This window comes from Zingiber officinale, unplaced genomic scaffold, assembly GCF_018446385.1.
Source record: "Zingiber officinale cultivar Zhangliang unplaced genomic scaffold, Zo_v1.1 ctg35, whole genome shotgun sequence".
Taxonomy (NCBI): Eukaryota; Viridiplantae; Streptophyta; class Magnoliopsida; order Zingiberales; family Zingiberaceae; genus Zingiber; species Zingiber officinale.
The window spans coordinates 17,827-35,045 of NW_024589936.1; the positions used below are offsets into that span (position 1 = coordinate 17,827).

The 17,219-nt window shown below is 39.0% G+C and overlaps 1 non-coding gene across 1 annotated transcript; it reads left to right on the top strand.

Annotated features, from left to right (window-relative positions):
- The first annotated feature begins 8,739 nt into the window (after window positions 1-8,739).
- On the top strand, window positions 8,740-8,845 carry LOC122037412. The gene has a single exon (XR_006127645.1). It is a non-coding gene; the product is annotated as a small nucleolar RNA R71 (small nucleolar RNA).
- The last annotated feature ends 8,374 nt before the right edge of the window (window positions 8,846-17,219 follow it).

Consider the following 17,219-nt stretch of genomic DNA (forward strand, 5'->3'; position numbering starts at 1 on the left):
TGCTTCTTTTTGCACCCTATCAAAAGAAATAACTAAGAGCAGTTCTCCGAATTAGGAAAATATTAAAATGAATATAAAGAGATGAAAATATGAAATATATACATTTAAATGAGACAAAATGTGCATTATGTTGGAACCCTAAGGTTGTTTTGATATGATCAAACAAGTTAAGATAAGTCCCGTGGTGTTTTAACCTTATGTCTAAGTGTTCAGGAGCTTAGGAGTTCAAGAAGTCAAGCAAAAGACGCAGCTAGAGAGAAAGACGTCACGGGAGAGAGCCGACAGGCTCGATGCGTCTGAGAGACGAGGTGCTACGGAAGAGTACGTGGGCAGACGAGAAGGAGGCGTGCGACGTTTCCGAGGGACAAGATGCCGGAGTGGAAGGTTGCTCGAGAAGGCCGGAAATTGGGTTCGGATGAGTCCTATTCTGGATGGCCGAGATCACCCAAGCGAATGGAGCCGGAGCGGAAGATCTGGACCGGGGCAAGCAAAACCAGAGCAGAGGGTCCGGATTGAAAAAGTCAATCGTGTTGATTTTAAGGCTCCGGGCGCCCGGAACCCAATTCTATCCATATCACGTTTGACCTCGATCCGTTACGGAGGGGATAAAGTTTTATCCCCCTCCAGGCGCCTGGAACCCTTCCAGGCGCCTTGACCAAGGCTATAAATATAGCATTTGTCCAAGAAGCTATAATCAACAAGCAATTTCATTTACAACACTTGTGCGCTTCCGTTTGTTAGTTTAGCTTCATGTTTCTGTGCTTTCACTGCTGTAAGAGGTTTCTCTGCCTGAAGGAGTATTTAGTGCGCTTCACTTCCTTGGATTAACAACCTCCCCAGTTGTAACCAAGTAAATCCCTTGAGCCTATGTTTTTGTTTATTCTAATTTTATTTATGCAAGTGTTTATTTAAGTCCAAGAAGGGTATTTTCTGTTTTATTTTGTGCAGGGCTATTCAACTCCTCTTCTAGCCGGCCCAATGGTCCCAACAAGTGATATCAGAGCCAAGACCCTTCAGGAGGACTAACCGTCGATCGAAGCAAAGACGATGGCCAGACCGAGCATATACCTACCGAAGTTCGAGGGGGAGTTCGTTAGCTAAAAAAGCGAATGCAGACATTCTTTAAAATCGACATTGAATTACTTTTAATAATGAAGTTCAGTTTTGTAGCACTCGAAGGTAAGGAAGAATACCAGTGGACGAAGAAAGAGTAGGCCGACTACGTGGCAAACGGTAAAGTAGAATTCCATCTGCTGAGCACCCTTCCGCCACAAGAAGTCAACCGGATCGGCGCCTACAACTCAGCAAAGGAGCTTTGGGAGAAGTTCCTTGAGCTACACGAAGGGACGTTCTAGGCCAAGCTCGTGAGATGAGACTTACTCCGCAACCAGCTGACGAACCTACGACTTGAAGAAGACAAAACGATTGCACATCTTCACTTGAGGACTAAGGAGCTCATCACCAGACTTTCGAATCTCGGAAAAAAGGTAAGTAACCGAGATTCACTATGGTACGCTCTTAATGCATTCCTTAGGAATACCAAATGGGTATCATTAGTAGATGCCTTCTATATTTCTAAGGACTTAGAATCTATTACCTTAGAAGAATTCTTTTCAACTTTTGAAGTGCATGAATTGAGATGTGCAGGTACGAAGGAGCCGAAGCACAACATCACCCTCAAGGTAACAAGAGACGAACATGAGTCAGAATCTTCTCTCGACGACGAGAAAATGGTAATAATGGTAAGACGTTTTAAAAAGTTATGTAAATCAAGAAAAACTAACCATCCGCAGGGTAGAAAGAAAAAGTCGATTAGATACTACCACTGTAACGAAGAAGGGCACGTCAAAGACAACTGTCCCAAGCTAAGGAGCAAGGACAAGGACAATGACAAAGGAAAGAAGCATGTTCAAACGAACAAGTACAAGACACTAAAGGTAACGTGGGACGATACGTCATTGAATCGGAAGTCGAGGCTTTCTCCGGACTTGCATTAATGGCAAGTCATCAAGAAGATGAATAGAAGCAAGTGTTCGCTCTTCGCAAGTGTACGGAAATGTCGCAAGTAATATAAAAGATTATCGTATCCACAGGGACTGGAATAAGCACTAGAAATGTCTCAATGCGAATTAGCCAAACAACTATCCAATCGTTTCGAAAGCAAAGTAAGGTAAACAAATCTAATCTTAAAGATCAACAAACAAGAGTTTAGTGTTTTGGGTTATGATAAAGGGAGATTCTAGGAGTTTCGGTTTCTTTGTAGGATTTCTCGAATGTAAATGGTTCACCAATTCTTATCCCTCAATTGCCAAACATGTAGAAAGTTGCCGGTTCTCTCTTGCAATAGACAACCGGCTAAGGACTGAGACATATATCTAAATAGGATTAATTAGACATGAACCTATGTTGTCCTTACACAGAAGTGCACCTATTACTATGCCTTCCTCGGATATCAACGTAGAAGCCCACGACTTATCAATCTATCAAGATACAAGAAACTAATCACAAAATCCATCCTACTCTCTTGAATATTCCTATTTCCTCTTCAAGATTGTCTCTCAAACGTCCTTACACGGGCTTGCACCTGTCACGTGGATCCCTCGGATGATCGAGTGAGAGTTTATCTTTACCAAGTTCATAAGAAATTCAAACAATTAATCAAGAATGAGAATTAAGCACGAATCATCATTAATCATTCAAGATCTAATTGATACAAGCAAGATAATGTCATTGAAACAAGAGAATGGCAAATCCATAAGAGATTACATCAATCCATCCTACAAATACTCCCTTCATCCTAGAATACAAGATCTACTCCATGAATCGAGGAAGAAAACCCGAAGAAATAGAGAATACAAGCATTCCTTAAATCCCCAATCCAAGAAACCAAGAAAAGGGGGAAAGAGAAAACTTATCTACGAAAAAACTTCGTCTTCGGATCCAATCCTCGCTCCGGAGCCGGAATCGCCAAGAACTCCCCTTGAATCGCCCAGAAATCCTCCCAAGAATGGGAGGAAACCACCAAATCTTGCCTTCTCCCAAAGGGGGAGAGATCCCCTTTCAATTCATGAAGGAGGGTTTAAATAGAGGAGGGAATCGGGCGCCACACGGCCCCGTGACACGGCCGTGTGAGATTCACACGGCCATGTCCAGTTCCTTCTCTGCCAAAACTGCACGGCTGTGTGGTTCACACGGCCACAGCCTGCTTAGTCTCTGGAAATGCTACACGGCCGTGTGATGTACACGGCCACAGCCTGCTTAGTCTCTGGAAATGCTACACGGCCGTGTGATGTACACGGCCACAGCCTGCTTAGTCTCTGGAAACCTCACACGGCCGTGTAGATCCACACGGCCATGTAAGGCTTCTGCTCTGGTTGGCTTCAAATCTTGACACGGCCGTGTGAAGTTCACACGGCCATGTCATTCTCCACTTCTGTTGGTGCCAAACTCCACACGGCCCGAGCTCCATACCAGTGCAGGGCCGTGTGAGGTACACGACCCGGTGCTTTCTCCCTTTGTTTCCTCCAATGCTTGCCCAAGGATGTAGATTCTTCACCAAATCGACTCCTGTGTACAGAAAATGCACAAAAAGCAGATCTCCGAACCAAAAGAGTAAATATGCTAAAAGGAAAGCTGGAAGTATAAAAATGCATAGATCAAGCATGCTCAAAGTATGTAAATGTGCGTAAAAACATGCATAAAAGAGTATATAATCTACGCACATCACCCTGCTGGACTTAAACCTTTGCTTGTCCTCAAGCAAAATGCCGCAGTCTAAATTCATATGTTCTACAACACATTCATAAAACCTAGTGCACTTTCCTAACTCTATCAAAAAGTTTCATTAGAAAGCATGATCATAGAAACAAGTAAAGTATGGTTCAAGCATAAGAATCTTGTGCACAGTGTAAAAGTAACTCAACACTCTTCAAGTTTCAATCCATGTCCTAGTCAAGTCGTCATCAAATTTGAATTCCTAGTGTTTCCAGTGAAAGACAAGTAACCAGTGATAGGCACTTACTCACCATTCACTTGGTTCATATTTCTCAACTAACCCAAGGTCTCAAAGGTGTGCTCAATCTCAAGAGAAGCTAAACAGTCATTTCCCCAGTAACCTAACTCGGTCTCAAAGGGGTGACTTGCTAGATTCCACTCATGACAACTGTTTTTTATATCCCTTATTTTTTTTTATAAGTGTTTGCATTGTGCAAAACTTATTCACAAATGTAATTTTTAGCATACATGTTGGGATATTTTGATTTTTCCAAATGAGCTTTAATGATTTGAGCCTCATCTAGTAACCAAAATGAAAGTTGAGAAATCACCATGGAAACCAAGTACTAAGCAAACAAGATGAATCATGACTATTTCAATGACATCAACTATTCAAGCATCAAGCACAAGTGTAGTGAAGATAAAATCCTTAAGGTTGAACCAAAACTAAAACTCATAATCATAAGATTCTTAGCTTGTTTCATGCTACCCAAGATAGAGAAAAGAAGTACATAAAGTTTACTACTAGCATCATTCGAACATCATGAATCAAGACAATAATCGTGCTAACATTTCACTTGAATCCAAGAAAGCATATAGGTGAAGATTTGATGTTCTCAAATTTTTTTTTTGCCATGATTATTTAAAAAACAAGCAAAATAAAGCAACAAGCAATGAAAATAAGGACCAACATGAAAAACTAACAAAAACAAAAAGAAACTGAAAACTAAACTAAACAGTTCATAACACCTTCAGACTTAAACTTTTCATCGTCCCGATGAAATCAATATGGTGGAGGAGGTGGAGGTGGACGAGGGAAAGGAGGTCTACGACGTGGTTGGCCAATAGGAAAACTAGGAAAACCTGGAATCTCACCCAAAGATCTATGATACTCATATAAAGCATCTACTTGTTGGCTAGTAAGCATCATGCTCTGCATAAAATCTCTCATCCTAGCCTGATCAGTATCATAATCCTGCACAAACTCAGCCACTTGACCTTGGAAATTCCTCGTAAACTGAAAATGATTTTGTACCTCCCTAAACTGATCATCAGATAAAGAGAAGTGCCCCTCCAACATTTTTCGTTGGGAATCTTGCTTCTCATGAAGTGATTCTAGAGACGTACGAAAATCTGAAAAATCAAACCTAGAAGATCCCGTGCCATATGTAAAAGAATGCCTAGCGGGCTCCATAAAACTAGAAGGCTGCGGGTGTCCATATGACGAGGGCTCATGATGTGGCTCAGTGTCTCCAGGTATAGAAGGGTTATCCTCAGAATCTAACTCAGAAATTACCCAATTAGCCGGGTTACGAATAGTAGTTCGTTCAGGAAAAGGAAGGGGTAGAGGAGAACCACTCCTCCTAGGAAACGCAAAATCATTCTCATCCCGAACGATCATTTTCATAGCAAGACATGCATCAATGTCAATCATGTCATTACCATGAATTATTTCCAACCCATCAACATCAAGATTTAAATTACAAGCTATTCGGGTAATCAAACCACCAAAAACAATTGATCCCGATGACGCCCTAGCAGATCTTAATAAGGTTTGGACAAAATGAAAACCAGAATCAAATTCAACCTTATAAAGCATAGCCCATAAAGCATAAAGCTCTATCTTTTTAACCACCCCATCACTCTCTCCCCTACCAAAAATAGTTTTACCCATAACTCTATGTAGATACCTAAAAATGGGGTTTTGCATATGGGAGGCCTTAGCTCTTGAAGGCTCATAAGGTTGATCTAATCCAGTTATTGCATTCCAAAAATGATTCCAATTAAACCTTGGATCAAACATACGAGGGCTACCGGTGGTTAATCCAAAACAAGAATTAAAGTCACTAAATGCCCATAGAAATTCTTGATTCATTAGTCTAAAAGAGATTTTCCCAAAATAATCATCTTCATTAGTAAAATGGACATCCAATGAACTCAAAAATTCCAAAACAAGACGAGGATATGTAGGCAAATGGGTGTACATAATATCACTCCAATCCAAAAACCCAATCATCAAATCTACATCTTCCCTAATTCCAAGCATATCAAGAACAGTTGGGTCCATATATCTAGTACACACTATCTTTCTATTGACAAGAATTGCAAATCTAGTTACTTGATCATCATTTCTAAACACAATATTGAATTCATTGTCATTACCTTCGTTGCGTGAAGTCCTTTTGCCTTTGCCCTTCACTGGTTGCTTTCCTTTGTCCCTTGATGGCTCCCTCTCTTTGTCTCCACTAGATCCACCACCTCCTTTGCGAAGTCTCTTCAAAATATTGGACATCTTGATGAGTTTAGATAGGGGAAGAATTATCTAGAGTTGTGGAACTCAAAGAACAAAACTTCAAAGAACAAAAGATCTTAGGTTAAGAGAACAAAAAGTCCAAGTCTTAGAGAGGAGGAGAATCGGATCTAAGAGATCTCGAGAGATTAGAGAGGAGTTTCTAAGAGATTGGGAGAGAAAGATATGTTTTGGAGAGCTGGGGGTGTGCGGAACACGGCCAAGATCTGGCCGTACGAGGTAGGAGGAAGACTTTAATAGTTCTCCTACACGGGCCGTGTAGATCTACACGGCCTCCCCCTCTTCCTTCTCTGGATTCCTCGCACGGCCGTGTCTGGGACACGGCCTCTCCATCTTTCCTCTCAGGATTCTTTACACGGCCGTGTCTAGGACACGGCCTATACCTTTTTCTCCTCGGGAGATCCTACACGGCCGTGTCTGGATGACACGGCCCAAGCACTTCCCTTCTCTGCAACCTTTGCCTGGCCGTGTATAGCACACGGCCTGACTCTATTTTGCACCTAACCTGAAAACAAAATCAAAAGAATGCATCAAACTAAAAGAAATTACAATACAAATCAAAACTAACTAAAAGAACCCTTGGGTTGCCTCCCAAGAAGCGCTTGTTTAAGGTCTTTAGCTCGACCAAACTTTATCATTCGCTTCTTTTCCTCGCCCTTGGAGGACAGATATACTTTTCATTTTTGTTGGGAGATCTTCTCCCAACATCTTCCACCACATTGTCTCCTTCATTTGGTGGCCTTCCATGAGGATGGAAATTCCATTCCTCAAGTTTATAAATGTTTGTCCTGCTACAAGCATTTAAAAGAGACGAGACATGGTTAGAGATATTAGATAAATCATATTCCAACTTTTCCTTACCAATTACCAAAGAAAGCTTATGATTTTTGACATTAATTATAGCTCCAGCTGTAGCAAGGAAAGGTCTTCCTAATATGATAGGAATCCTAGGGTCCTCTTCCATGTCCAACACGACAAAGTCTGTGGGAATAACATTCCCATCCACCTCTACTGGCACATCTTCTATAATACCCAAAGGGTACCTGCAGGAATGATCGGCAAGTTGAAGTGCCATAGTAGTAAGTTTAATGTTTTTGAGACCTAATTTATTACAAATTGAATAGGGAATGAGGCTAACACTCGCCCCCAAATCACAAAAAGCTTTTTCAAAAAATTCTTTTCCTATGTTGCAAGGAATATAAAAGCTCCCTGGGTCCTTCAGTTTTGGAGAAGTGTTCTTCTCAAAAATAGCACTACATTCCTCACTAAGCGCAATGGTCTCGACCTCTCCTCTTCTTCTCTTATTTGACATGAGATCCTTCAGGAATTTGGCAAATCTAGGCATTTGTAGAATAGCATCAATAAGAGGTACCTCTACACAAATTTCCTTAACCTTTTCTAGAAACTTGCCAAATTCTTCATCCTTCTTGAGCATTGTAAGTCTCTGAGGAAAAGGGACAGCTTTGCTCTGATGGTTCAGTGGAAGAGTCTCTTCAACCTCAATGGTACTCTCCTCATTAGCTTGAATCTGATTTGGTATAGGAGGAGAGAGCTCTTCTTCTTTTTGTATCCCTTTTGAAGCAGTCACTTGGGAGTCTCCTAAGGTCCGTCCGCTCCTAAGCTCAATCCTATTGCAATGCTCCATAGGATTCACATCAGGTTTTCCTGGAAGCTGTCCTGGTGCTCTGGATGATGAGGAAGCTAGTTGGGCAATTTGACTATCTTGGATCCTTTGATGCTTATCAGAATTATCCATTCTTTGAATGAACTTTGCTATATCTTGCTTCATTTCATTCTGACTTGAGACAATTTCTTCAAGCATCTTTTCAACATTTGACTTTGGTAAGCCTTGAGAAGATAGATGTTGAAAATTTTGTTGCCCAGCTTGAAAATTTGGTCTCGCCCCCATAGATGGTCCTTGATCTTGATTACTTCTGTAAGAAAAATTTGGATGACTCTTCCATCCAGGGTTATAAGTATTTGAGTATGGGTTGTTCTGCCTTTGATTGTAACTCATGATTGCATCACATTGTTCAAGTTGATTTATTTGTGCAGTGATAGCTCCCAATGGACATGAGTCATTTGAATGCTCTGAACTCCCACATACTTCACAAGATGTACTAATAGCATTGACCGTATTAGCACTAGTCCCCATATTTTCAAATTTCTTTGTAAGAGCGTCCAATTTTACAGACAAAAGAGTGACTGCATCTACATCAAACTTCCCTGATGCTTTAATTGTTGGGTTTACAGAGGAATAGCCACCACTTCTTTCATTTGCCCATTGATGATGATTTTGTGCTACACTTTCAATGATTTCTTCGGCTTTATCTAAGCTTTTGTTCATAAGTGCCCCTCCAGCAGCTGAATCAAGGGACACTTTGGTATGATAATTGATACTATTGTAAAAAGTGTGCAACACTAACCATCTTTCCAACCCATGATGCGGGCATTGTCTGAGCATACTATTATATCTATCCCATGCTTCAAAAAGAGATTCTGAGTCAGTTTGCTTGAAGCTCGCAATTAAATTCCTCATATGAGCTGTTTTGCTTGGTGGATAGAACTTATCAAGAAACTGTTGCTCACACTGCTCCCAAGTGGTGATGCTATTAGGGGCTAAAGAATTCAGCCATTGCTTTGCCCTATCTCTTAGAGAAAACCCAAATAATAATAATCTAACTGCATCTGAAGGAACTCCATTCATTTTCATGGTCCCACATATTTCATAAAAGACCTCTAAGTGTTGATTGGGGTCTTCATGAGGTCCTCCACCAAATTGGTTCTGCTGCACCATAGATATGATTGCGGGTTTGATCTCAAAGTTGTTAGCTTCCACTGAAGGTCTTGAAATACTAGATCGAAAACCTCTTGCATAGGGTGCTGCATAATCCTTAAGTGGTCTATTTGCCATGTTCAAATGTTCCTGTTCTTCAATTTGCCTTTGCAGAATTCTTCTTTTATGGAAGGTTCTATCAATCTCAGGGTCAAAAGGAAAGAATTCCCCTACACAAGAACAAGATAGCAAATGACAATTCAAAAAAAAAAGAAAAATAAAAGAATCAAAAATGCAGAATTGAATTTGTACAAAAAGAACTAACAAGAAGTGAAAGTTATACAAGAAAGTAAAAACAGAAATCTAATGATTAGTTACAACTATGCAATATGAAAGGAAAACAAATGTTATGTTTAGTCTAACTCAATTGATAATTCCTAATGTTATAGCGCAATCCCCGGCAACGGCGCCAAAAACTTGTTCGCTCTCCGCAAGTGTACGGAAATGTCGCAAGTAATATAAAAGATTATCGTATCCACAGGGACTGGAATAAGCACTAGAAATGTCTCAATGCGAATTAGTCAAACAACTATCCAATCATTTCGAAAGCAAAGTAAGGTAAACAAATCTAATCTTAAAGATCAACAAACAAGAGTTTAGTGTTTTGGGTTATGATAAAGGGAGATTCTAGGAGTTTCGGTTTCTTTGTAGGATTTCTCGAATGTAAATGGTTCACCAATTCTTATCCCTCAATTGCCAAACATGTAGAAAGTTGCTGGTTCTCTCTTGCAATAGACAACCGGCTAAGGACTGAGACATATATCTAAATAGGATTAATTAGACATGAACCTATGTTGTCCTTACACAGAAGTGCACCTATTACTATGCCTTCCTCGGATATCAACGTAGAAGCCCACGACTTATCAATCTATCAAGATACAAGAAACTAATCACAAAATCCATCCTACTCTCTTGAATATTCCTATTTCCTCTTCAAGATTGTCTCTCAAACGTCCTTACACGGGCTTGCACCTGTCACGTGGATCCCTCGGATGATCGAGTGAGAGTTTATCTTTACCAAGCCCATAAGAAATTCAAACAATTAATCAAGAATGAGAATTAAGCACGAATCATCATTAATCATTCAAGATCTAATTGATACAAGCTGTTGGTTGCTACTCGGAAAACCTATAGGTTCCACTGTACAAAAATTTTGTACAAAGGTCTGAACCTTTTCCTAGCTACCATGTGTTCTTTTAAATTAAATTTTGGATCGCCTGCGGAACTTAACACGTTTGATCCAAAACTTAATCTATTTGTTCTTTTAGGTTTTGACTTGGATCTCCTGCGGAACTTAACACGTTCGACCCAAGTCTCCTTAAGTTATTAATTCCATTAAATATTAATTTCCATAAAAGGTTCCCAGTACTGACGTGGCGAGGCACATGGCCTTCTTGGATATGGGAGCAACCACCACCGACTAGACAAAACCTTTAATAGAAAGCTAATATTTAATTTCCTAAAATAACTTTAGGTTAACCAAAGAGAACAATCAAATCACAAGGAAAAGAAAGAAACAAAAGAACACAACTTCGAAAAAACATATTCGAAATACTAGAACGTAAGCCTCTTGTATTTGGTATTATTTCCATAAATAACTAGTATGATGCGGAAAGTAAAATTTACTAGTTATACCTTGTAGAAAGACCTCTTGATCTTCTATCGTATTCCTCTTCTAACCTCGGACGTCGTCTGGGCAACGATCTTCCGAGATGTGAAACGCACAATCACCTTCTTCTACTCCTAGCTAGGTTCGGCAAACAAAGCGGAAGCTTCACCAAGGAATAAAATCAAAACACCAACCAAGCTCCAAGAGATGCTAGCTTTCTCTCCTTCTTCTTCTTCTTCTCCAAGTAGTATCCGGCCACCACGAGAGCTCCAAGGGGAGAGAGAGGTTCGGCCACAACTAGAGGAAGAGAGGGAGGGGATGATGATGGCCGGCCACACCAAGGAACCAAAGAGGGAGAGAAATAATTGAGGTTCGCCTCATGAAGGCACCCCCACCCCTTCTTTTATATTCCTTGGCATAGGCAAATTAGGAAATTTAATTACAATAAAATTTCCTTAATTTCCTTGACATGATTTAATTGAGAAAAATTAAATAAAATTTCCCAATTAATCTTCTAATGGTCGGCCACTTTTTAGAGGAATAAATTAGACAAGTTTTAATCAACAAATTAAAACTTCCTAATTTGTTTCCGGAAATTTTAAAAATAAAATTTCTCTTCAAAAATCTCTTCATGGTTGATAAAAAGAAATTTCTATAATTTTAATTTTTCAACATGTGAATAATTTTTAAAGAGAAAATAAAATATCTCACCAATCTACAAATAAGGAAAGAGTTCTAATCTCTTTCTTTAATCTTTTGGAGAGCTTTTACAATATTTATATTTTAATTTTAATTCTCTTTAAAAAATTATTTCTTCCACATAATAAAAACTAAAATTAAAATCCTTTTTAATTTAATTTGGCCGCCCCACTAGCTTAAGCTAGGGCGGCCACCCAATATACCTAGGCCGGCCCTAGCTTGGTTCCCAAGCTAGCTTGGCCGCCCCTTATTAGTGGGTATAGAAGGTGGGTATAGGTGGGTATAAAACTTCTACAAATAAGAGGCTACGATAGGGACCGAGAGGAGGAATTGGTTTTGGTCTCCCGATAAAATTAAGCATCCCGTGTTCGCCCCGAACACACAACTTAATTTTATCAATGATAATTCATTCCACTAGAGAATTATCATTGAACTACCGCACCAATCCCAAATTATATTTTGGGCTCCTTCTTATTATGAGTGTGTTAGTCTCCCTGTTTAAGATATCAAATGTCCACTAATTAAGTGAGTTACCGACAACTCATTTAATTAATATCTAAGTCCAAGAGTAGTACCACTCAACCTTATTATCATGTCTGACTAAGTCCACCGCAGGGTTTAACATGACAATCTTTATGAGCTCCTCTTGAGGACATTATCAACCTAGTATCTCTAGGACACAGCTTCCTTCTATAATCAACAACACACACTATAAGTGATACCATTTCCCAACTTATCGGGTTTATTGATTCAACGAACTAAATCTCACCCATTGATAAATTAAAGAAATAAATATCAAATATATGTGCTTGTTATTACATTAGGATTAAGAGCACACACTTCCATAATAACCGAGGTCTTTGTTTCTTTATAAAGTCAGTATAAAAGAAACGACCTCAAATGGTCCTACTCAATACACTCTGAGTGTACTAGTGTAATTATATAGTCAAGATAAACTAATACCTAATTACACTACGACCTTCCAATGGTTTGTTCCTTTCCATCATGGTCGTGAGCTACTGTTTATAATTTATAAGCTACTGATAACATGATCTTCTGTGTGTGACACCACACACCATGTCATCTACAATATAAATTAATTGAACAACTACATTTATCATAAATGTAGACATTCGACCAATGTGATTCTTATTTCTAGATAAATGTTTATACCAAAAGCTAGGCTTTTAGTATACACTCCAACACAAGCAAGATAATGTCATTGAAACAAGAGAATGGCAAATCCATAAGAGATTACATCAATCCATCCTACAAATACTCCCTTCATCCTAGAATACAAGATCTACTCCATGAATCGAGGAAGAAAACCCGAAGAAATAGAGAATACAAGCATTCCTTAAATCCCCAATCCAAGAAACCAAGAAAAGGGGGAAAGAGAAAACTTATCTACGAAGAAACTTCGTCTTCGGATCCAATCCTCGCTCCGGAGCCGGAATCGCCAAGAACTCCCCTTGAATCGCCCAGAAATCCTCCCAAGAATGGGAGGAAACCACCAAATCTTGCCTTCTCCCAAAGGGGGAGAGATCCCCTTTCAATTCATGAAGGAGGGTTTAAATAGAGGAGGAATCCGCCACACGGCCAGTGACACTACTGAGATTCACACCCATGTCCAGCCTTCCTTCTCAAAACCGCACTACTGTGGTTCACACTACCACACCGCTTAGTCTCTCGAAATGCTACACTACTGATGTACACGCCACACCGCTTAGTCTCTCGAAATGCTACACTGCAGGATGTACACCCACACCGCTTAGTCTCGAAACCTCACACTACTGTAGATCCACACGGCCATGTAAGGCTTCTGCTCTGGTTGGCTTCAAATCTTGACACGGCCGTGTGAAGTTCACACGGCCATGTCATTCTCCACTTCTGTTGGTGCCAAACTCCACACGGCCCGAGCTCCATACCAGTGCAGGGCCGTGTGAGGTACACGGCCCGGTGCTTTCTCCCTTTGTTTCCTCCAATGCTTGCCCAAGGATGTAGATTCTTCACCAAATCGACTCCTGTGTACAGAAAATGCACAAAAAGCAGATCTCCGAACCAAAAGAGTAAATATGCTAAAAGGAAAGCTGGAAGTATAAAAATGCATAGATCAAGCATGCTCAAAGTATGTAAATGTGCGTAAAAACATGCATAAAAGAGTATATAATCTACGCACATCAGCAAGCTCATCCGAAAGAGCATCGAGAGCATCGATGAAGGGGGAGCTACATCGGAAGCAAGCAACAGTTCAGGGGGAGCTACAGATAATGAAGTCGACAAAGTAAATCAGGTACGAACTCTCTCACATGACAAGTTATTCAAGTTTGTGAAATTATTAACCAATCATTGTTGCAAACTTGAAAAGAAATTAAAAATTAAAAATTAATTCTAGCAAAATCTTGCCCATTAGAAGATTTTGACAAGATTAAACTAGAAAAATGATATTTTACAAAAAGAAATAAGTAACTTGAAAAATAATGCATGCTCAGATAATACAAGTTTTAGAAAGTTCAATAATCTAAATTGGTATTTTAGATATCACAAAGGACAAATTAAAAACATTTCAAAGAAATATGTTCCTACGAAATACCTAATCAATCTAGTTGGCTGGAACCTATATTGGGTTCCTAAGTCTTTCCTAACTTGAACTTTATTTAGACTTAGAGGTTTCAGGCTTTCAGCGAGAAAATTAAACATTTAATTTCGTTATGTGGCTTTGTCTAGAAGTGGTTGATGATCCAATACCCAAGAAGGCCTAGTGCCTCGCCACAGTCTAGAAGCCAAATATTGAAATAAAATGTTTAATTGACTAATTGATAAAGCATTAAAATTGAAATTAGATAATGCTTTGAATAGTTATTCAATTATTTTGGAAAATTCTATTTTTTTTTTTTTTGCAAATCTATTTAACTTCTTAGAAAATATTTCTTTAGAATTTTTTTTAACTTAGAAATTGCTTTAAATTCATTTTTACTTAAAGTTTCTTTTAAGTTTTTTAAAAATATATTTTACTTGGATTTTTTTTTACTTTACCAAAATTTATACAAAAATAATAATTATTGAAAATTTTCTTTAACTGAGAAAATTTTTTATTTTTATTTTACTTAGAAAATATTTATAAAATTATCGCATTGTTAGTGATATCAAAATTATTTTCAATATTTCCAAAATCAGAGTTTATTTAGAAATCTTTTTTATTTGAATATTTTTTTTAGAAATTCAGAGTTTTATAAAATTTACTTTTAGATTTTTCTTTGTACCCCATTTTTATGTGATCAAAGGGGGAGAAGGAAAAGATTAAGCCTAGGGGGAGGTAGATTTTCAAATTAAATATTTTTTTATTTTTGTACTTTATTACATAATTTATTGTTTTAACTTTATGTCTTTTTACCCTACCTTAACTTGGATTGCTCACATCAAAAAGGAGGAGATTGTTCGAACCCCAAGGTTGTTTTGATGTGATCAAACAAGTTATAATAGGTCATGTGGTGTTTTAACCTTGTGTCTAAGTGTGCAGGAGCTTAGGAGCACAAGAAGTCGAGCAAAAGACGTAGCTAGCGAGAAGGACGACATGGGAGAGAGTCGATGGGCTCGGTGCATCTGAAGGACAAGGTGCTGCAGAAGAGTACGCGGGCGGACGAGAAGGAGGCGTGTAGCGTTTCCGAGGGACGAGATACCGGAGCAGAAGGTTGCTCGAGAAAGTTAGAAATTGGGTTCGGGTGAAGCCTATTCTGGATGGTCAAGATCACCCAAGCGAGCAGAGCCGGAGCGGAAGATCTTGGTCGAGGCGAGCAAAACCGAAGCAGAGGGCTCGAACCGAAAAAGTCAACCATGTTGGCTTTAAGGCTCCGGGCGCCCGAAATCCGATTCTATTCAGATCGCGTTTGACCGGGATCCGTTGTGGAGGGGATAAAGTTTTATCTCTCTTTAGGCGTCTGGAACTCTTCTAGGCGCCCCGACCAAGGCTATAAATATAGCCATGGTCCAAGAAGCTATAATCAACAAGTAATTTCATTTACAACACTTGTGCGCTTCCCTTTGTTAGTTTAGCTTCATCTTTCTGTGCTTTCACTACTGTAAGGGGCTTCTCCGTCTGAAGGAGTATTTAGTGCACTTCACTTCCTTGGATTAACAACCTCCCTGGTTGTAACCAAGTAAATCCCTCGAGCCTCTGTTTTTGTTTATTCTAATTTTATTTATGCAAGTGTTTATTTAAGTCTGAGAAGGGTATTTTTTGCTTTATTATGTGCAGGGTTATTCAACCTCCATTCTAGACGGTCCAACGGTCCCAACATATTAAATTGTGATAAAAATCACAAATGAAATGCACACATAAAAATCACCATCTATAGGGAATCTCTCTCTGTTGGGGTGAACTACTGGTGCATGGGCCATCTCAAAAGGAGACAAGTGTGGCTCTCTTGATTGAGGGATAGGTGGGACTCACTCTAATATCTAATTCTCAGGGTTGGTGATAGTGAAGTATTTGACATTTGGTAGTTTAAAGAGTGATCAAGCTTTCATTATAAGGCCAAATGAATCTCCATCGTGAACAAGCATCCTAGCCGCTAGACACACCCCTATATCAATACTCAAGTTCCCCACTACAATCTCCAACTCACTCAAGTCGTAACCAAAGTGTTCAACAATATGGGTAACAAATTCTCTAGTAATTATTGTCCCAAAAGGAGATTTCCCAATCTTAATAAGGTGTCTAATAAAATGGGAGTGATAATCAATACTCCCTCCATGTACCATATACCAAAGACATAGAAGTTCACTAAGCCTTCCAACTCCTTCACTATCTCCTCTTCCAAAAATGCTATTAGTCATTACTCTATGGGGTATCAGAATACATGATTTAAGTTGAGAAACTTTTTCCCTTGAAGGGTCATATTCAATCTCTTCAGTCTATTCATCCTAAAATTTGGTGTCTCCAAAGTCCCAGGTCATTCTTATTGTAGGACTAAAAGATTTTAGATATCTCTATAATAGTATGATATTATCCACTTTGGGCCTAAACCTTCATGGATTTATTTTTGGGATTTATCCAAAAAGCCTCATACCAATAGAATATCTTTATCTTATAAATCCATGATCTTTTCCATGTATTTTTAATATGAAACTTTGATTGTATTCACAATAATCTTCCCCTCAAATAAAGGACCATCATTATTCTTATGGTTCAGGCCTCCCCTTAAATATTGGGTCACTCTTGACCTACTTAAGGTCTCCCCTCAAGTATTGGATCACTCTTGACCTACTCAGGGTCTCCCCTCAAATATCAGGTCATTGACGTGATCAGGGCCTCCCCTACTTCATTCAAGGTTCCACCCACATGATTTGATATGGATCATGACTTTAGCTCATGCTTCTTCAGGCGATTAGTTCGATAAAAAGCAACATCGCTCTGATACCAATTGTAAGACTAAAAGATTTCAGATATCTCCATAATAGTATGATATTGTCCACTTGAGGCCAAACCCCTCATGAATTTATTTTTGGATTCTACCCAAAATGCCTCATATTAATAGAGATATCTTCATCTTATAAATTCTTAATCTTTTCCATGTATTTCTAATGTGGGACTTTGATTGTATTCCCAACACTTCTCTCCCCTCCAACATAAAATCCGAAACAATAATTAAATTGTTTCAATGAACATTCATAACTATCATCAAACAATCAGAATGTGATCCTACCCTTATCACACTTCTATCCAGTTAAAATTTCAGCCTCTAGGGAACTTAAGAATTCAAGAGTGATCT